At 45.6% G+C, this 22,401-nt stretch overlaps 1 long non-coding RNA gene across 1 annotated transcript; it reads right to left on the reverse strand.

The window, feature by feature from the left end:
- Window positions 1-1,426: 1,426 nt before the first annotated feature.
- LOC130155273 (uncharacterized) lies at window positions 1,427-2,163 on the reverse strand. Its single transcript, XR_008823989.1, has 2 exons — window positions 1,687-2,163; window positions 1,427-1,588 (listed from the first exon to the last, which is right to left on the reverse strand). It is a non-coding gene; the product is annotated as an uncharacterized LOC130155273 (long non-coding RNA).
- Between the last annotated feature and the right edge of the window lie 20,238 nt (window positions 2,164-22,401).

Genomic DNA, 22,401 nt, shown 5'->3' on the forward strand with positions numbered 1-22,401 from the left:
CTTAAGTAGGTTTTATCTTTTCATTTTAGGAGAGAAAATGTTTCTTAACAGCTTACATATAGAATTTACAAGTTAAACACAATTTCTCATGCTCATTTATTTGATTAGAAGTTCCTGAAAAATATTTTCATAACACTTCCATAGCTTATTGCACGTTCTTCTAAATAATCATAAACCTGTATGTTGACCTCTGCATGAAATGCACCGATAACAAGTTTAACATTTTGTGAACCCGACTGAAATGTACAAACGTACACATAAAAGGCGGCCAAAATCGGTAATTAAGTAGTGAGAAAGAAAACAAAAGAAAAAGAGACGACAACTCCGTAACATGGTAAAGCAACCTTTTACCAAAAAAAAACCCCAAAAACCCAGCAAAGAAACAAAACCAAAAACCACAAACAGGGGTGAATTGTAGAGAACAGAGACAGTGGGTTGTTTTGACATTGATAACGTGCAGCTGAGAACCTGCAGCAAAGAGTCACATAACTTTGAGGGAGCACGAGAAGAAACCAGCATGAGACAGAAAGAAAGGAGGGATGTGATCTCACCTGTAGAAGGCAAGTGAACAGCAGAGAGTGGCCTGTCGCAGCACTCTCCAAAGGAGCCAGCTGCAGCCAGGTCTTTTACCATCACACTCTCCATGGCAGTCCCTCTGCTGCCTTCTAGTCTCGCCTCATCCAGGGCACGCTCACCCTCTCTGCTTCTTCCTCGGCTGCCCAACCGCTTCACAGAACCAGCCACAGCTGCACCTTGTCTACACCAGCCAACCCACCGCCCCTGAAGCCAGCCCACAGCTGTACATTGTCAGTGCTGATTAACCCAGCTTCGTTCCTCTGCAGTAGCCTACAGTGCACAGCGCTAAGGAATGTGTTGTACGAACCTTCCGGGCTGTTCCGCGTCGATTCACAGTCAGTTACAAAAACTGAAGGACATGTCACAGGGCTTACGGCAGGAACTTTTGGGAGATTGGTTGCGGAATCTTTTCAAGTCTCGGGGAACCACCAGACGGTTGCAGGAGTTTACAACACGCGGAGCAATATTGTTATTGGTAATTGTAGTTATATTGACCATTATTCCCTGTATGCCGAACTGTGTAAGACCTATGATTCAAAAGTAGTTTAACCTCTAATGTTGTTTCTGTTCAAAATAAAGACGGGGGAAGTGTAGAGAGCTTTATGGCCAGTGCTGGAGGCCACGATGCCTGTGAAGGGCCTTGAAGGCTAAAGAAGAGAGAAAGTACGATAAGGTTGGCTGAACGCCTGGAAGGAAGACGGGGTATGAAGCAAGGCCAGAGCGGATGCGCGATGCCACATCTCGGCGGCTGGCTGAGAACATGAAACCCGCAGAGATGCAAGAAGTTCAGTGCATTTGCAGCTTAGTAATTGACCAATTATACGTGGCCAAGAAGTGCGTGAACAGTATTGATTAACCAAGGATATTTTAGTATGGGGCGCGTGAACAGCAAACGAGGATATTATAAGCGTGGGTTCTGGACTAATAAAAGGTCTTCTGGTCGAACTCAGGAGTCCACGTCATCATCTCCGCAGGCCACATGCTCCTCCTTCTCGTCTGCCATTGCACGGACCTGCAAGGCCACACAATAAAAGTCAAAACAGCGTTCATGGTGCATTCACTCCTGCCTGTGTTTGTCTAAAGCAGCCGTGATGCTGCCCCTGGTGTTACCTGTTCAGAGAGCTGCTGCACCTGCTGCTGCCAAATGCTCCACACCTTCACTTTCTCTACATACTGCTCTCTTTCTGCCTGGAGCTGGTGAACGGACTCCGAGAGCTGTTCAAAACAAAATTAAACACAAAGAAAATCGTATTGGCTAAATAAATTTGGCAGTGACCGCTTCAGGGATAAAGCCTGAAGAAACCAGTGTTAACGCAAAGCTCAGGCTGCATTCTTCTGCCACACAAGTTTCTTTACAGACATGAAGATTTGAATGTCATTTCGTACAACCCCTGAGCAACCTGGGTTTCCAGGCCTGCCTTCTCCTCCAGTGCCACCTGCAACTGCTGCTTTGCATCCAGACTCCCTGCCTGATTTGACAACTGCCAACAAAAATCAAAAAGTCATGGCAAAATGTTAACACTCCACTTCTGCATAGCCTTTCCCCTGACAGTAACCTGCCACTTATGATCCATGTTGCAACCCTAAAGTGCTCCGACTCACGGTGATGTCCAATGGAAAAAAAAAAAAAAAAAAAGAGGGAGGAAAGGAGATTTCTGTGTTTCACAGCCAAGAAAGCTGAAGTGGCTGAGACGGGAAGGGTCTGCCTCGCGTTAAGACACCAATGGCAGCAGAAGCTCATGCCAACAATCAGCTTTTCTGCCCTATTAGCGCCAAGTGAGCTTCTTAACAGCATTCTCCTGACGCAGGATTTTTACAAGACGGCAACTGGAAAAAGAAATCTGTCATGACATATTGCAATTAAAGATTAGTTTTCAAATGATTTCTGAAACCCCAGGCACAACGGTCCACATAACAGCCAATCAGATCAGAATGTATCTCTCCGTGCCAAGAAAACGAGAGCGGGGAAAAAACTGGGAAAACAAGAAGGAACATAATTCTCCTTTTTCAGAACAGGACTAAAACTGCAGATGCAGGTAGGCCTGCACTGCAAGACCAAATGCCAGCTCAGCAACAGCACCGGACCACCCATCTTCACCTCACCCTCCAGTGTGAAACCAGCCTCTTTCTCTGAGATCTAACTTAAACTGAGCTTACGAGCATTCACTGAAAATAATCCCCGTGACAAGAGCAAAACCCCAATCAAAATACATGCTTTCTGGTGCTAGACAGGCACACCCAGCACCCTCAGAGCTAACAGTATGTCACGTCACTCGGGTTCTACCGGTACGCAACCTACACGTACAAGGTCCAGCTGGAGGGACTTTCAGCTTTTCACTCTGTCTGCTGGACAGAACGGCTGCTGTATTATCACACAAAAAAAGGAGAAAAGGAATACCAAAGGCAAATCGGAGTGAACTCTGTTCCGTCTTGCGGGTTTCACTGCATCTACCTGGTACCCCTGGTGATTACTATAGTTACGTTTATTGATAAAAGACGCACGGATATGTAGTAAATAGGAGTTACTTTATGACAACTGAACTGAAGCAATGGTAGGAAAATAAGCTACCAAAATGATGCAAGTGAAACGAAAATCAGAGCTTTGCCACAGCAACAGCGGAAGACAACTCTGGGCTACCAAATTTGACTTCCCTGAGCTTCTATCCCAATTTGATCAAGCCTTACATTTAAATAAACTGCCCAAAAAGCATTTTTTAAAAAAGGCTGGGGTTTTATGTTTGTGCCTCTACACGTTTCTGTGGCTTGTTGGCATAGTTCCTGCCCTTTCCTCTTCAGAAGCCTGGCAACATGAAGACGCTAAAGCCTGTAAATGCTTGACTCAAAGGATCTGACTTCCTGCCTAAACCTATTTAAACCCAGCACTGGAACTTGCCAGACTGTGCATCCCCTGCGCAAGTTTCATCGCCTGTTGTAAAACGGGTTGGCAGGAGTAACTAGACAGCTTCCTCAGGGCAGCTGTTCAGAAAAACCAAAGAGCAAGGAGGTAGCAAATGAGCTGGGACAAAGACCGAGGCACTCACGTTCTCTGGAGGCTGCTGGTCATCGCCCAGGGGAGTCTCGGGCCGACCGTCGTCTTTAGTTTTGCGTTTTTTCTTAGCTCCTGCAGCTGCTCCAGGGCTCTTCTTCTGCTGATACTCCTTCAGCTGTGAAAAATAATAATAATAATGATCTGAAATCCAAACAGAATATGCCTTCCGTGAGAATGATGTCAACCCCCCAGCCCTAACTCCACTGGGTAAAAAGACCAAGAGAAATGCTCTTCAATGAGTTTGTCGCTCCGGCGGAAGAAAAATAAAAATCAAAACACGTCCAGAAAAAGCTAACCTAAGATCTAATGTGATGAGTGTTCAACTTTTGTATACAGCTAGGAGTTTTTGGGAAACGACTTGATACTCCATCCTGCAACTACAAGGAGATGAAAAGAAGTATCTCGGGGTGGGGTTTTTTTAGGGTTCTAACTAAGAGCATTAAGGAAAAATGAATAAAGGGCAATTAAATCTGAATGTCAAGTGAAACATCAACACCTGACAGTAAGGTGTCCCACTCTGTGAAAGATTTTGAGGAGGAAAATTACAATCCTCACAGACAAACGCCACGTTAATACAAGCAGCGTAGTCACTGTGAACTAAGGGGAGAAGCAACCTACAATGGATTTTTCAATCGCACCCGCTTCACCCAGGAGAAGCTAGTCTGATAAGCCATTCGCTTGAATTCGGCTGGGTCTTCCGAGCCGAATCGTTCGTGCTCCAGCAGGGTGAAGCCCCCAGGCAAGCGAGCCCCAGGCAGTTCGGTCAACTGCCCGTTTCCCCAGCCCGCAGCCCGCCCTCCGCCCCCCCGCCGGGCCGGGCCGGGCCGCGCCTCGGCCTCCAGGTGGGGAAAGAAGGACCCGTTATTGGCAGAACTCCAAAACGGAAGCCCGAACCGCTCCAGGACACTTTCCCCTCGCAAGGACTTTCACATACACCGCCCACGCCGCGGCCTGGGAAATAAGTAACATGAGTCCAAAAAACCCCAAAAAAGGGTGTGGGGGAGGCCAGGGGGAGGGAAAACCGCCAAACCGAACCCGGCAGATCCACGGCACCGCCGCCCCTCACCTTCTCCTTGCCCGCCGCCAGCCAGCTCTGCCCGCTGCCGCCCGCCACGGCCGCCCCGCGCCTGCGCCGCCTTAGCTTCGCCCACCAGCGGCGCCAGCAGCCAGGGCCCGCCCAGCCTGCGCTGCCGCCCTGGAGGCCCGGCCCATCGCCGTGCCGCGACGTGCCCGGCCCACCGCCGGGCCCCGCCTCGTGGCCGGGCTCCACCGGCTCGGGCTCGTCGGCGGGCCGCGGCTCGCGGCCGGGCTCCACCGGCTCGGGCTCGCCGCCAGGCTGCGGCGGCTCGGGCTCGCGGTCGGGCTGCGGCGGCTCGGGCTCGCCGCCGGGCTGCGGCCCATGTCCGTGCCCCGCCGGGCCCGGCAACTCTGCTTTTGCCTCCTTCTCCTCAGGAGCAGGTGCCACCTTGCAGTGCCTGCTCCCCATGTTGGAGCCCGCACCGCCCGCTGCTCGGGTGACAGCCCGCACTGCCCGCTGCTCGGGTGACACCTGGCTGCCCGGCGTGCCCCACGCAGAGCTCACCTGCAGCTTCCCGGAGACGTTTGTTCCCCGGCGCTGACGGCACAGTGGGCCCTGTCGCTGGGAGACTCCACTTCCCAGCGTGCCCCGCGGCGCGCCCGCGCCTGCCGCTCCCGGCCGGCCCCGCGCGCACCCGGCCGGCCCGGCGGGAGGCGGCAGCCCTGGCCGAGCGGGTCCCGCCGAGCGCGGGTCGCAGCGCGCCCGCCCCGCCGCGGCCCGGGCCCGGCCGGTAGGAGCCGGGTCCCCGTGTTACAGATTTGCTAACGGTTACAATTAACTAACCTTATTTGATTTTATAAAATCATTTTCATAGAACTGTAGAGGAATAAGAAATATATTTTAGTGGAACTAGCAGCTGCACAACACAAGCTGCTGTGGAATCCTCTGTACAGCCCTGTACCACGGCCAAGGACTGAGAGCAACCGAATGAAACAACTCGTAGCTACCTGCCAAGAAACCGTGAACTTTAATAATAGTGATATAAAGAAATGGCATGGAATGGGGACAGTCAGTTACGGGTAAATGTATTTTAATATATTTTAATAAATACGCAAAGAATGTAGGTCTAGTAATCAGGTCGTGGAACCATAGTTTGAACGAAATAATTAATGAAAGAGCTAGCGAAAGAAGGAGTCCGTTTCTCTAACTTTCTCTGACAAGGGGCCTGTTTATAAGTTATCTAGAGGGAGCGAGTAAAAGAAACAAGCAGAAGGACCAGATGGTCGACAAGGACATCCATTAGCTCGGACCGACAAGAACACTGCAGACTTGCAAGACCATCACATACCAGGCAAAAGGTGAAACGTACCCCATGAGGTGACGTACGGAATTAAACTCTGTAACTCAAAAGTTATAAAGTAGGTATGTTTATTGCGCGCAGATGCATGGGGGATCGCTCCTCCACAAGCGTGCGTGCCCCATCTCACATTTATACAATAAAACAAATGAATATTCAATTAACGCCTATACATATTCGTTACCTAAACCCGCTTACTCCCGCTTCATATGTTAATTAGCTTACCAGTCCTTTGCCTGGAATGTGGTGGTCTTGCAGGTTTGTAGGTCCTTGTGACCATCTGATCTTCTCCAGCAAGAAGACTTAGCACTCCCTTCCTCTAGATAACATTGGAATGTCTCTCATCCTTTTCTCATCCTTTTTATAAATAGCCCCTTTGTTAGAGGAAGAAGGGCAGGCATCTCCTCAAAGCTGTGTGCCTATGTGACCAGACACCGCACCCATGACCGGTCACCATACCCACATTCCTTGAGCAGACATATACAATCACAATCGATGTCCATTGTCCCCATTTCACGCTATTTCTCCATATCAGAGAAATATTCACTGCAAAACTGGCTTCATAAAGTATTGGAAGAATTTTTAACATTTTGCCCAATTACAGACAATTTAACGTCTCTGCAATGCCTGTGCCTGTCCACAGAATTTAAATACTGCTTATAGCACAGGAGGCACCTTACCTTCCCTACAGGGAGGTACAGAAAAAGCGAGCATACACAGTTATTTCTCTTTCAGTGAGATCTTCTGCTCCAGCTATTAATGCATTGTAGTAGAGCAAGGGTATTTCACCTCAATTTCCTATTCCGTTTGCAGGGCAGTGCCACTGGCTTCAACAGCACCAGAGGCCCAAAGGACCACCTGCCAAGTCTGAGGGGACTTACAGACAAGACTTTCCACATACCCTGATTTTCTCTGATTTCTTCGGAGGGAAGAAAAACCAAGCTTAATGTGCCATCATCGGCTGCTACAGCCTGTGCGTGCTACGCCTGGAGCCAAGTGATCAGGCAGATTCCTGCCACCCATTCAGGGAAATCACACAAACACATTAATTGAATGCTCTTAGTACTGCTGGGTTGGGGCTCTGAAAATACATTCTTAATTTCTGGCACAATTAACACTTGAGCAACATTAACTGCTCATTTTCTTACCACTGCGTTGTTGAGGTGCACTCAACGATTTAAGACACAAGTATGCAGTGGCAGAGTCCTGTAGAGAGCTCTCTCCCTGGCAATGCTTCAAACCCACAGCAGGAGCACAAAACTCCTGGAAAAAAATGGAATATGGGGGGATTTCAAAAGGCAACTACAGAAGTAAGTAAAAGGTTGTGCCTTGTACTTTGCCAGCTGGTTTTCTTCAGGACGTATTTAATAGCAGAATAAGTGACATCTCTGTTCCTGTCCTTCACAGGTCAAACTGATTTAATATACAGAGAATCAGCATTAAACACATAGTTAATTACAAAATAAGACTAAGAAAACAGGCTTTTGAGGCTAATCTTAGTAGCTCAAGAGGCAGCATCTCAGCCACGCTGAGGGTAATTCTTGCCAGTCTTGGCTAACTACTGCATCTCGCCTCCACCAACCAGCCTGACCAGATGCATGGGGAGATGAAGCTGAAAAGCAGTCATAGCACTAGGGAACCAACTAGGGAGAAACATCCCCAGAAGGCACAGCACTGGCCTTGCACCCTGTCCTGACAGATGACTCATGGTGCAAGATGGTGACCGTCTTGCTGAGCTGACACTGTTTGGCCCTGAGCCCTGTTGTTCTGGACTCCAGCATTCAGCTCCCTCTAATGATGAAACGAAGTCTTGAAGATGCCTTGTGGCAGGGCTTCTCAGACAAGGATGGTCTCAGACCTACAGCCTTTTCTGTCTTTCTCTAATCCCTAGACTGCAAGCTTCTTTGCGAAAAGCAAAGCACCCACAACTCTCTCAACCTCTGACTTGAGGGCTTCCCTGTAGCATACACAGAGAGCTCTCCCAGTTTACACATTTCTCCCCAACACCCACCCCCCCACCCCCCCATGTGTGGGTTTTAGGTTGAACAGGAACATGTTAGGGAAGCTGCAAACCTAGCAAGGCACCCCAAAGTGTACCCATGTAGAGCTTGCTTGGAGATGAAGGCGCTCTTCTTTTTTGAAGACATGGTTGGGTGCTGGAGCCTCTGTGTTCCTCTACTAAAAGAAGGTTACAGTAAACAAGAGATGTGTTCAAAATCCAGGGCACCAAAGCACGTATCGATAACAGATTTCCTTTTAGTTATCAAAACAAAAAGCAGCAGTCTAGCCAACTAGGCAATATACAGGCGAGGGAGGCATCAGATTCCCAGCATGTCCAGCGTGGCAGATCATTGACGACAGGACCCCGCAGTCAGTGCTAAAGAAACTCTGTCCTCTAGGGTGTAGGAAAATCTGCTGTTGGGCAGGATGTATTCCCAGTCATGCTAATAGTAACAAGGCACATGAGGTCCTGAGCAGTTTCTCTTCTCAACATCTAAAATTTAGGAAAGTGGTTAAGGTCCTTGAGGAAATGCAGCAGTTGACAGATGATGAGAGTGGGGCACAGATACTGAAGGAGGGTCATCAGCTTCTCACTCGTCCCTCTGGTTCCTCATCCTAGCACTCAGCTAGCAATGCTGAAGAGGACCACACCTGTACACTTTTCAAACCCATAGCGCTCTCCCATCTAGAAGTGCAGGTGCTACACAGACAGATCCTGATAGGGAAATACAGTTGAAGGAAAGCTGAACTCTGCAGCAGCAGATGTAAAATAAATATATTTAAACCCAGGGAGTGAGAATTGTATAATCATAGGACGGTTTGGGTTGGAAGGGGCCTTAAAGATCATCTGGTTCGAACCTCCCTGCTATGTGCAGGGCCACCTTCCACTTGACCAGGTTGCTCAAAGCCCCATTAAAATAGAAAAAATATGGAAATGCTCTTAAAACACTCAAACCCCCACATACAGTTTGCCAGAAGAACAGTTAGAGAGCTAGCTCAGCATTTATATGACACAAGCTCTTTTGGCAACCTAAAATTCAAAACACTGCAGAAGTACCCCTCTCTGTTTCATTTTCTTCTCCTGACACATAATTAAAATGACAAAAGAGACCACATAGCCAAGCCTAGCACTTAGTCCATGCAGCACAGATGCAAACCAAAGCACGTGCCACCAGTTCTCTCATCCACCTGCTCCTTCTAGGAAAGCCTGGGGTCGCACTGTCGTGCAGGTGGGTGGTTGCTGGACCCTGAACGCCCTAATAATGGGAACAGTTACCTCCACTGCAGCAAGCTGTAGCCAGCAGAAGGTCAGATGACATTTGCCTGTAAGCAAAGGAAAACCAACAGCAGTACAGTGGTCTTTGGTCTCAGTCCTTTCATTGCAACTGTCCTTGCTCCAGAAGACACAGCGACCAGCCTCTGTCCCCATCCACCACATCAAGCTGCCCCCAAGTCAGAAACTCAGCTCCCACCCCATTAGCCCCAGCGAAGCTCTCATAAAATGAGTTTTTAACGTGAAAAGCTTTAGCATGCAACAGGGGAAGCCCTTTTGGGTCTTGGCTCAGGAGCAAGCACAGAGAATAGAAGAACTAAGTTTTCTAAGACTACTTTGCCAATACATACTATTTCTACCTTCCCACTTTTGCCACCTAGTCCCACTTTACTAATCATTTTAATTTTTTTTTTCCCCACTCAACATGACAACTTTTCTAGAACTCATTTCCCTTCCTTTTCAGAGCAAGAACAATGTCAGCTTCCTTTGGCAAGGTACAATAAAGAAACACACCGCGGATTGCACTTGGTGCCCCACCACTGCTTTACCTGGGGGATCTTCACTCGTGGTACTGGCAAAGACACACATGCATTTAAATGGGAAACAGACCCTATTAACATTGCCTGGCTTTGTAGTCAGGTAAAAAGTGACACTTGAATGTAAAGCACTTAGATTTTCATACTCCAGTCAGGGGAATGAAGACATTATTCTTATCAATTATATTGCCACAAATTAATTTTCTCACAGCTGCCAATTTCTGTTACGAAAGAACCACACACAAATTTGAGCCTCTCCATTGCAGTTCTCCACCAGAACAAAACTATTCTGCAAGCAGAGTTTTAAAGTTTGTTTAGGTTCAAATGATTATAATGGTGGGACTCACTTAGGCTGTAACAGTATTAACTTTTGCAGTGAACAGAGTACTCTCCTCTTATTAACTGTATGTACCTGTGTGTGCACATTGTACTCCCCCCCATATGGCTGGGGAAAAAAAAAGAATCTTGATTTATTGCACAGGAGAAATGCTTGCCTTTTACAGCAAATGAAGTGCTAATCCTTTATTTAATAAAAGGGACAAATAATCTCACTTACACTGTTTCCAAATTACATTTTTCATATAATACCCAGGCATCAGTGAATGAAGGTGCTCTACAAGTACCTTGCCTTACAACAGCTTCATGTAACACACTCTCAAAATTATCGCTTCCTAATTAATTTCATTGTGAAGTACAGAGATTGAAAATGTCAATAATCCATAAATGCTTTCACGAACCACAACCTAAATTAGATCCCTAAATATGGTATCTATAGATTTTCAGAAATCAAAGCTGTCATTTTTCATAAGTGGAATTTTTTTTTTCTGCTTAGATTTCCACTCATCTGATAAATTCGTGAAACCTTTCAAACCATTAATTTGGGCTTCCTTAAAATGTCAGTGGTTTTAGTCTGCTTTTTAATACATAATAACTAAATTTAATAGATGTTCACTGAAATAATACTAAGGATTATTAATGTTAAAATCCTTGTCAGTCTAACTGTGAATCATCAGGACCCAGGAAACCACTAATATACATTAACTCTTCTTGTCCACTAGAGGTTTCTGAGAGATGAAAAAAGTCACCGTTATCTACAAAATTGTCTTGTGTATTATAGATCAAACTCTAGGCTATTTTGGGAGGAAGCCATATTTTTGTTAGACATTTCTATAAGGAACGACAGGCATCAGAGGCCCAAGCCTTCACACAGAGTTTCTGCCAAACCCAAAAATCAACAAATGCTTTTCCACAGCACTATCCTCTCAAGGCCAATTTTCTAGGAGCTTAAACATTATGAACTCATTTCCAAATTTTAGGTAATAAAGTACACAAAAATTATGCCTTTAAATATTTTGTTGGGGGGGGGGGGGGGTGCGGGGAAACACAAAACCCACAACATTGGGATTCTGAGTTTCAGGGTCAAACTGTAAGATTCCTACTACATGCCCGGCCCTGCAAGAGCTGACGTGGTGTGCAGAGCAGAGATCATCAGTGAGATGATTCTGAACGGTTCTGCAAACATTCAGATTTCCCAACATTCTGTGAATAATTTCTATTCTTTCTTTGCTTCTCTCTTCTTGTTATTATTCCAGGTGGCAGTCACAGTGACTGGCTTCTCTGAAGAAGCAGACACTTCATCAGCTTCAGCAGATACTGAATGTGATTGCACTGCATTTCTAAGTGTATTATTCCAAGAGGTAAATATTTTTTGCTCAAGTAAAGATAATTCATTTAAGGTCTAATAAGCCCCGAAATATACTACACTGGGAAAAAAAGGAGCAACTATTGTTATATTCAAAGTTCATCTTCAGAAGGAATATCTAATTTTTTTCAAGTGTATAAATCTCTTCTGTAGATGAGATTTTATGTTTGGAGCACTATTCCTGAGATAAAGCCACCTCAATTTTTGAAATAGAAAGGTTGTTTATGCTAGTCAAAGTGTCAGAGCAGTGGCCACTACCCACCGCCATCACAAGCAGAAAAATGAACCGTTGCAGACTTCTGCTGTGACCCTACTGCCAGTAGCACATCCCCCTGTTGTCAGTAGTTTATACAAAAACCAGTAGTAACTTCTCAGTTCACTGCAACCCTCAACTTGTTGTACACCCGAATTTTCCTTTAGAATTTGTCAATTAAAAAGAAGCAGCAAGATGAGTTAGCAAAAAGAGGGGGAAGGAGCATACAAGTACTGCGTGAAATCCAATTATGGCTGCAAGTCATTCAGCCCAACTTCCCTTGGCAGTTGGCCTCTTACTGTTTCCAGCACAACAGCAGATGAGTGAGCTGCCATTACATTACAGCAGAATCAGCCACCTGGACATCATTGTCCAATAATGAGGGAAGGGCGGGGGGGGGGGACGGGACGACATGAACGGACAACACACGACAGGACAGGAAAAGTGAAAGTGCAGATCCAGAAAGGGAGGCAAGCACGGCAGGACTGACCCTCTGCAGCACTGCTTCTGTAGCCGGCTCTTGCTGCCGATGAAAACCCACCAGCCTTTTGCAACACAGCCTGATGGTTAGGACGAGAGAGTTATGTGGAGATCTGGTCCCTCCAATGGAGGTGTGGATTAAACCTCACCTGGGTTTTGAGCTCCTTTTATAGGGGAGAGCGGCATTACCATGCATTACTTACAGCTCCAGGTCCAAAAAAAAACCAACCAAAAAACCACAAACCACCCAAAAAAAAAAAGCCGAGCATTTTCCAAGAATGTTAATTCCAGGGTGCCCCTCTGGAAAAGATTTGGACACAAAATGAGTACTAAGATGCTGCTCCCCTCCATCAGGAAAGGCTTCTGTGCACATAAAGGAGCACGAGGAGGTGCTGGCAGCAGGGTTTGATTCTCCAGGGCTGTTAAACGTGGCTTTCCAGGGAATGAACCTTCCTTACACCTGATTCCCAGTGCTGCCAGGTCAACCCAGGAGTGCTCAGAGAAGGGGCATGGAGACATGGACCAACAGAACCGTTAAAACCCCCACAACAGAGCAGCTGTTTGAGAAATAACCTTGCCTGGTAAAATCTAACCCTGGAGAGCTCTTGTAAGCAAGTTTGAGTCTGGGCCTTACTCCCCCTGTAAGGGAGTGGAATCGGGTCAGGTAAACGGACCCGCAAAACCACCCCACTTCTTCCCCCTGAGATGTCAAACACATGGAAAGATTACTTGGCAACTAGGCAAATGTAGCTAATTAAGAATAATTATTATTTGCATAGCTCTTTATGTCTTCCTTGCCAGATGAATTGTAAACCCTCCTCGCCTGACTTTAAAAGGAACAAACCCCTGAAGTTCATTAAAGATTTGTCCTCAGCCAGGCATGAGATAAATCTGGGATGTCAAGAGCCTGACAGAGCCATCAAGGCAAACATTAGGTGTCTTGCCTTAAGCAATAAGCAGGAAGGAAAAAATGTCTTAGGTGGGGGAAGGCAGAATTAAAGCTCTGTGTCTTTTGGTCTGATTTCTCTCCAAAGAGGAATAAAACCGGCTATGAGACTAGCTATAAAATAATGGATTTCACAGGCCCAGATGAGGCTAATCATGATTGCCAAGGCATGTCTGTGCTGTGAGAAGTGAGTGAAATCTGATACTCTTCAGAGAAAACATGTTTTGAAAAGCTCTTTGCTCTGCAATAAGCCTTGGCAGTTATCTCATGTCTTGGAGTATCTACCATATTTCTTGTTCGATTGCAAGGCGTATTGCTGACACTGGCTGCTATGGCTGAGTTTCCTTTAATAACACTTTGGTAGGTAAAACACCGCTTCTTTTTTAACTATTGAGAAAATGGTATGGAAGGGTTTTGCATCAATTGCCTCTCTCGGTAGTACTTAAAGGGTAAGTGTCTCCAACCGAATGCTGTAGTAAAATGCCCCATCAAAATCAGAAAAGGATTTCCACAAAGCTGAACACCAAAACAACACATTTGTTTTTTCCTCTCTGGATTGGGGGAACACCTACAAAGTAGCTGGAGAGGTGGGATTTTACTACAACCACTTTGGAGAGCAAGTGAACAGCAGGGGAAGGAGTCGTCAGATTTCTTCAGGAACTGGTCCTTTGGAACAAGATTTTACAATCTGGTCTAAATTTTAACAACATCTGCTGTTTTACAAAAAAGCAGAAAAAAAAGAATCAAGGCGCGACTTCTAGCATTTTTAGGTTTAAGTAATTAACGCAAGTGTGCCGTATGTGTGTGCACATATGCACACTCATATGCAGAGGAGTGACTTCCAAGACTTAAAGATTTAAATAATTAACCCAAGCGTGTCACACGCACATACGTTCACATGTGTTACAGAAAGGTACTGGCATAGCTTACACTTTGAGGCACATTCCCAATCACTCTAAAGAAACGATTCTGCAGTAGACTGACACGCACATCCCATCTACTACCCGTTAAAGCAAGTATTGCAGAAAATTGCTTGGGAGTCTTAATTTAAATCATCTTTTCTTTTGCTCCAACTCTCAGTACTCAAGAGTCAACACAAATCTCAGCTGAGAGGCAGATGTTTCAGAGGAGATCATGCCCTGCTGAATTGTGAAATGCTCTCATGCCTTTTCCCCAGTTCACGCTCCAGATGTGCTGGGGAGATGGGAGAGACTGTGTGCACGCCTATGCAGTGCAGAGACAGTCATCGCTGCCTCCTCGAGATGCACAGACCAGAAGGTAACATTAAATGTGCTGGTTCTGGTGAACGTTAGCGTGTCCTCAAACCCCAGCTGAGCAAATCTCTCTCTGCTGTGCACAAGCATCTTCCTCGCCTCTGTTTCACTTGTCTCCCTGCCACGCCAAGCGCCCAGTAATCACTACCTACCAAACAGTGCAGAAAACCCTCATAGATTTGCAGAGCTGAGTGAGGAGCAGAAATGAAGCCGGGAGTCCCTGTGGTGCTCTTGGCAAGGCTGCGGCAAGCCAGCCTGCCACCAGCTGAGGCTGCCGTGCCAGCAAACCCTCCATAGGCTGGTGCTGGGGTGCATCTACTCAACCAAGCATGCAGGTAAATGCATTAAGGGACAGTAGCTTACTACTAATGTGTGCTCTGAGCCCAAGTGTGAATACAGAGCACTGTATGGGGTTTGGGATTGGGCTCCCCACTATTTGAATCTGGGACTAAGAAGGATGACGTTATATTTTATACTTTTTTTCAATGAATAAGTACTGATACAAAGGGACCTAGCTAGAATGTACTGTCATTTTAAAGGAATACATCTGAGACCTTTAACTTGTACTGGTATAACCAGTCAAGTAAAAATATTATTCTGCTTGGGAGAACCACAAATCACAGCAATAAAATATATGCAGGGAATACACAGAAATTTGGTACTATTTGCAATGAACGAATATTAGGCACCGCTAAGACCTATCATTTTCATCGCTAATGAAAAAGAGACTATTTTATTTCTAATTTAAAGCATAAGAATTTATGAAGGTTCAGAGAAGTCTTTTGTGTGCGTGTGCTTTTGGAACAGCTTAACTTCTAATATATTATGTATTCTAAAACTAGGATCCTTGAGCTCTTGCACAATATATACTGGTGCACGTTACTGGAGCAGTCAGTGTGTGGTGCCCTCTGTCTATTTCATAGCCAATGCAGCATTTTCCCCATAGCACCAATAGATTAAAAAAAAATAATATCTTGCTAAGTAAAACAAAACAAAACAAAAGTGACAATGAAACACACTCATTTTGCTATGAGGTAATTCAATACATCTGTCTATTTTGCTAAGGCTTAGTTTTTATGTAAAACAACACTTGTTTATCTTGCTAACTTCAAAAATGGAAAAAAGAATGAAGTGCGAGGTTTAGTTTTCAGCCCAGATCTTACTAATTTGAAAATAGGAAATAGAGCTAAGAGGGATGCTGAGAAATCTAGGGGACAGAGCCAGATGACAAGGCTATGCCTGCTTCACGTAAATGCTCTCTTGAAATCTCTTTTGGACAATTCAGATGAGGCAAACTCACAAGAATTAAATGATCGTGTTGTCAGAGGTTCCCAGGGGGACATCAATGATGTCATGCTGATATGGTGGCACAGAAGACTTGGCCCTTTTCTTTCACTGTATGCTATTCTGTTCTGCACAGGAGGCCTCATCTAACAGATCAAATGGAAGCATGTCATGGCCTGAGCCCATGTGCAGCACGAGCATATAGCTTACAGCATCTCCTGGGAGAGGCTTTTGAAGATCCAGCTTCCCACCAAATTACTAAAAAACCTTGCATTGGAAGGAAAGGTTGAGAAGGTAGAGAAGAGCTGGAACAAAAGAAGTACTACTAGGTGACCTAAGGCTGGTGAGAAGAGGCTGCACCAGGATAGAACCTGAAGTGAAACAGTTTAAGAAGCATCTACCAGTAAGACTGGTATGGAAACACAACCTAGAGACCACCCAACAACACACATCTCAACTAGTACACACCACAGCTCATTGCTAACCCAGCCTGCTTTTTCCATGTTCACCTCTTAGAGACATGCAGCAGTTTCTGATGACCAGCAAAACACCAACATGAGAATAACATGTGTTCTTGGCAGTGACAGCACATCATAAAATTCACACTTAAAAATCATACTTGGGCACAACGCAACAAAGATTTAGTCAACTGTGTAGTCTCAACAGGTTTATGAAAGCCTAGGATGCCGTGCATCTTCATCACAACTTGAGGGCAAGAGCAGTGCCTCAAGTGAGGGTTGTGGGTAGCCCATCCTACTGCTACAAGGAGCTTGTGCGGTATGATATTTCACAAACACATACTTCATACAAATGTACACAATTTCCAGTGCATTACTATGTTCTCATTGAGCTAACGCATGAAACAGAAAGTCCCCACGACAGCTCTACCCGGGTTGACTGAGGCGGAAGGCCTGATCTTTAGTCTACATTAGCAGAAGACCAACCTATTTTTCAAAGAGGCCTCTAATTTAAAGAGAGCAGGTATTCAGCAGTTTCAGAAAGATGATAGCCCATACCTTCATTTAACGCCCATATTCTTAATAATAGTAGGTTGTGTGTGTGACCTGAGACGTGGAGAAAGGATGAAAGTGTACGTATTACATTGGCTGAGAGACTGCCCTTCTCTGAGAGTTAAAGGAAGGGGTGCTGGGGGCTCTCGGCAGCTGGTGTTGCCTGTTCTGGTGTCACACTCAAATGGAGGGAAGGAAAAAAGGTAGATGGATGGGATGGCTCCAGTGCTGCATGGTCACAGGCAGCTGCGGGAGACAGCTGACATGGGAGTCAGGGAGAAGAAAAAGCAGCAGCAGGGACATCCTGCTCCTTGGTGTGCACTGAGGTTTTGATGAACCCAGGCCAGGCTCCCAGCAAAGGAACCTACTGTTGGGCTGTAGCATCCAAGCTTTTTCATGATGCACGATTTCAACCAGCAGAACACGTGCCCTTGAGACATGCCATTGGAAACAAATACAAAATGGGCACAACAATGCCACGTGGCATTTCAGGGTGCATCAGAACAAAGAAAAGCCGTCCTCATCTCTGCAAAAATCCCCAATTCCCTCTTGCCTGAAGGTACATCCGGAAGACCCCATGCTTTCTTATCCTCTCCTTACATGACCACATGCCCGTGTCTTCCAGACAGTGTTTCTGCGGCTCTCACTCCCACAGCTGTACAGCAAAGACAGCATTCCTTACAACAAGTGCAAAATCTATAGGGAAAGACAGATCTGATTGATTTACAGGAACTCTCACTGCTGAGTGGCTCATAACCCCAGCAGACATCTCTGGTTTTAAGCCATGGTGAACCTCCTGGGCAGGGCTACGGCATTGCTCTTGTCATGCCCAAAAGGCAAGAAACATAAGCTGGAAGCAGCCTGGTTTGCTGGCCTCCAGATCTTTTAGTGGACCTCTCCGAGTCTGCAAAATAAACATGCGACTAATGAGTTCTGGACTCTCCATTCAATGCGAAGACTAGGTATTATAAAGCTACTCCCTCCAAACCACATCTGAGGAAGTGGTATCTCCATCATGCTGGTAACGAAGCCAACACAAATGCAACACCCTGCAACCCTGGCAGTGCAAGGATCAGTGACCTGGCACAGCTGGCCAGGTATTTAATTCAATGTCCATTAACTTACAGCAATTTTTAGTTCAAAAACTCTCTAAAAATATTACTACTCCGGTTTTCAGGATGGCAAAAGGGAAAAAAAAAGCCCAGGGATTTTACAGTTTGCTCCAAGTCATGCAACAAAGTCAGAGGAAAACTGGACCAGGTGCTCATAGCACAATCTGTAGTGAATTAAGTGAAATGAAACTGTGCTTGACATATGCACAGCCATGCATGAACACAAGGACAGGAGAAATACGCTCAATGAAATACTGAGATGAAAAGTCTAGTACGTCAGAGCTCTTCAAAGGTCTGGATGTTCCACAGTAAACCTACATTTGCTAAATATGTCTCATTCCTTGCTGAAGTGTGAGTGGAGCCAGGAGAAAGCATCCACAGTATGAACAGCAAAGGCACTTTTTTTTTTTTTTTTTTTTTTGGGGGGGGGGCGGGGGCAGGGAAGTGAAGCATATGAAGACAGCTATATGTAAGTTTTACTGTGAAACCAAACAAACCCAATATCCAACACCTAAAGAGGTACTTTAAAAAATATCTGTAATTTCCATCCAAAGTCACATGCCACTTTGGACTGGAATTGCAATTTGAAGCTCTTGTCAAAAAACTTATTTCATTGCTCACAACTCTGGTCATCTCTGACTGTATCACAGCCAAATACAGAGAAAAATACCAGCCCAAAAGAACAGTGCTCATTTTTCTAATGAAAGGGAGGAAACAATCACTTCACAACCCTAACTCACAGGAAAAAAAACCCACTAATGGTAAAACTATATACATATTCTCAGCTTGTCACGCTGAGTCTCTTAAGCAAAGACCTTCAGAAATAAAAAGCATTTTGTTTATACTTGCTTAAAGTTAGAAACACAATACAAACACTAGATGAAATGTGAAAAATCCCTAAACCACTGAGTTTTGCTATGAAGAAAGTTTGCTTTTTCATGGATGTATCTTGTTTTGCTCCTCTTAATCCTATAGTAAGCGTAAGTCTCATAGATGTTGCAAAACTGCTTCTCTGAACACTCCTGTTACGCATGCTGGAATTCGTTAAAATTATGGATCAACAAGTCAATGACAGTATTTCCACCATGGGTGTGACTGCAACAGCAAAGACACGGACGAGGAAATACCACGTTATTTTTGATGATACAGGTCCAATAGCAATATCCCAGGGCCAGAGCAGAAACAGACAGCCGTCCACTGCTAATGGGAGAAAAAAATGTTCTCCCAATAGCTTGCAAGCTCATCAGACAAAACAGTCAGGATTAATGAAAGACTGATTAAGAGTCCTGTTAGGGAACAGTGGCAGGAAAACATTACTTGCTTCACCTGAGAAGCTGTGGCAGAGCTGGGAAATGGTGCCCAATCCGGATTCCATCACTTAAACCGTAGTCCAAAATAAAATACAAAAACCTGCAAGCAGCAGAAGTGAACACAGATGCTACCACCTGCCTGGATGCCTATTGGCTGCTGTCAGTAGTCTGGTTGACAGTGGGGAATGCCTCGTCATGTGGAGATCTGCTTTAAGGAACTGGGAAAATTTGTTACCTTACAGCATCATTTTCAGGTGTTGGCTTGTTAACTGGCCAAGCCACTTCCTAGGGACGGCCTCGCCACACATCTGACTCTATGACTCATGAAGCAGCAGGAGGGAAAAAAAGCCTGTAAGAAAAGCTCCTCTGTCTTCCTCAGCTTGTCAAAAGTCTGTTCTCTTCCTCTGAGAGATGGGCCTGGCCTCAACCATTACAAGGTTAAACTCCCAGAAATAGGCTGTACTTTGGAAAGCCACCAAGCTTTCCAAAGCCACCAAGATTAAAGCTGGCGCACAGCACAGCTCTTCCTCCTTCACACAATTCGGCTCCCAAGAGGAAAGGCCATGGTCTCTGCTCTGGACAAGGTGCCAGTTGCCTTCTGGATGCACTTCAACCTACCACGATGCTGGCAAAGACTCAGAAGCAGCTACCCCCAGCACCCTGTTGTCAGGGCAGCTGTCTTTGCATGAACCTGCTGGCAATGGCCATCTCAGGAGTGGGGATGGCCAAAGAAGTGACAGCCATCCTCCCCAGCAGCCAAAGCTGGGAAAAAACAGGAATGCTGCTCCATGGGCACCAAACACAGGAAAACAGTATGGGGCTGCAGCCATAGCCGCTTTGACAAATGATGCAAGGGTGCCACCATCCTTCCCATCTCTATCAGGCATATGGCACTCTCACTGATGCTCATTCTCCCCCATTCCTGATGTCTGCACAGCAGCTGCAAGGTGAAGTCAAACTCTGCATGTACGCATATGCTGTAGAGCCACGCTGGACTGATGGATGTCAGTTTGGTCATGGATAAGGATACATGCTGAATATCCACCACCAGAGCTGCACCAGTTTGAAGGGGCTCTGGATAATGGCCTTACTGTTTTCTTTCCTGGCAATGCCAGGGGAGGCCAAGGATCATCAAGATGCTACCTTAAAAAAAACACAGACCAGAACTACAGGAAAGTGGAAAATATGACAGCAAGAGCTGGAGTTCAGTATCACTGCGAGACCACACAGGGGTGGCATTCACAGCAGGGGAGAGCAAAATGAGATGTTTAGGAGCTTCAGGAAAATAAATGCCAAGACAGACAGATGCCAGCGGAGCACCACCAGTTCGACCCTCTGTTACGTTCTCAGCTTTGCCAGGCCAGGACTGCAGGGATAGCCTGATGCAGTGACATGCGTGACATACACACGATGGCTTAGAAAGTCGCAGGACCTTCAAGTCTGAATTCCCCTACCATAACAGCAGGAATTTGCCTTGTTAGATTATACCATAAAAATCATTTAGTGTATGCATGCTTTGAGGACTGTGATGAAAGGAACCAACAACCCCTCCCCCAAGAGACAGTATGAGATACAGTTCCTTCCAGGAAAGGGTTAAGGGATTCTTCAAAGCGAGTCTTGCTACCCTTCCTCACAAGGAGGATAAATTGAGAGCCCTTAGTGTGCAGAGAGGACTTCAGATCTGAACAGTGCAGTCCGTGGGGAGGAGCCCCAGGAGCAGCTCAGCACGCTGTTTTTTGTTGCTTGCTCTGTTAATAAATCTAAAGGGGACTTTGAGCTTTGTGTGCAACATGGACTGTATTTATAGATCGGGTCAGGGAAGGCTCCTGCTCACAAAGTCGATAGTGGAAAATGGCACTGCTGTACACAGTATCGTCACACCAGGGACCTGAGTGTGCAGAATGCTGAGCTTGTTGACTGTAATCAGAATTTCTGCTTTGTCTTCCAATCTTTAGCCACATAATGACTATGTTTCACAAGAGGAAAACTGGAACAGAAAATAGTGGCCACCAGGTTAGGGCATAACTGGGTTTCCTTCTGGACCATCAGGATTCATCCAAGTCACACCCAATCAACACAGTGTTTGCAAGCATGACCTTCTCTGGCAATTACAGCTTTGCTTCCCTGTTAAAATGTTTTATCCAGCAATGATTTTGCAGCTGCATGAAGCATTCCTGATTAGATTTTCAACACTGCTACACATGAGGTCTCTTGTACAGAACAGTTTCCACACAGAGAGTGTGAGAATTGCCGTTCAGCACTTTTCAGTGCACATTTTGAAGGAAAATAGAAAGAGAAACCCCTTATTTTATAAAAAAAGTAATTTTAAAGTGCTTGAAAATTCTTTAAAAACAAGGGTTCCCCCCCCCCACCCGCCACCACCATGTGTGCATTTCAACAAACGTGTATAAATGAAACTGTGTTAAGAGTAAGAAAATAACAACTCCTAGCACCACACATATTCAGGAACTGTAAGTCAATATTAAAATCATCTATAGCGCCATCGTAGGCTATTGCCCTATAGTTTTAGGGCAAAGCTGAAGCAGAGAGAGTTTTCAACTTGTCCTAGATTAATTCCACATGTTAAAGCTGGAGATAGGAAAAGATGGGTGGTATACAGCCTGTAAAAAACCTTCAGGTCATGTCCAACCAAGTCCCGTACCGGCTATTTTACAGACAGAAGGGGGAAGAGGAGAGGAAAGTGACACATTATGACCAAACTGTTCTAGACAGGAAGAATGTTGAGCACATCTATTAGCTTTTCTAAAAGTAATCTCCATCAGATGGAGGAATGGAGGGGGAGATCTCCTACCTGTGGAATAGAAATGCAGTCTGCAGCACCAATGTCATGCTGTAAGGCCAAGACTCTTTCCTTCCAGACGATAGAAATCCAACACAAGGGAGCCAGGGCATTAGCAAGAGCAAAACAGGAATGATGAAACACCCTGCATATCTTGTCTTCTCTACACCCTACATTGCGATACTCCCAACTGAAGCATAAACATTTTGATGCAACTGGTCCAAAAGGTCTCCATAATCATGGAGAGCTTGCCTTCCCCTAGAATGTTACATGGCAAGCCATGGCATCCCTTGAAGTGGGATCATGGCAATGAAAGAAACAGTGGGACAGACAAAGAGCAATCAGATCCTATTTGGTTTCTCTTTTTTGACGTCTTTCAGCAGATATAATTTCAATTCCTTAAAAGCAATTAACTGTGAG

The sequence above is a fragment of the Falco biarmicus genome, chromosome 9, assembly GCF_023638135.1.
Source record: "Falco biarmicus isolate bFalBia1 chromosome 9, bFalBia1.pri, whole genome shotgun sequence".
Classification (NCBI taxonomy): domain Eukaryota; kingdom Metazoa; phylum Chordata; class Aves; order Falconiformes; family Falconidae; genus Falco; species Falco biarmicus.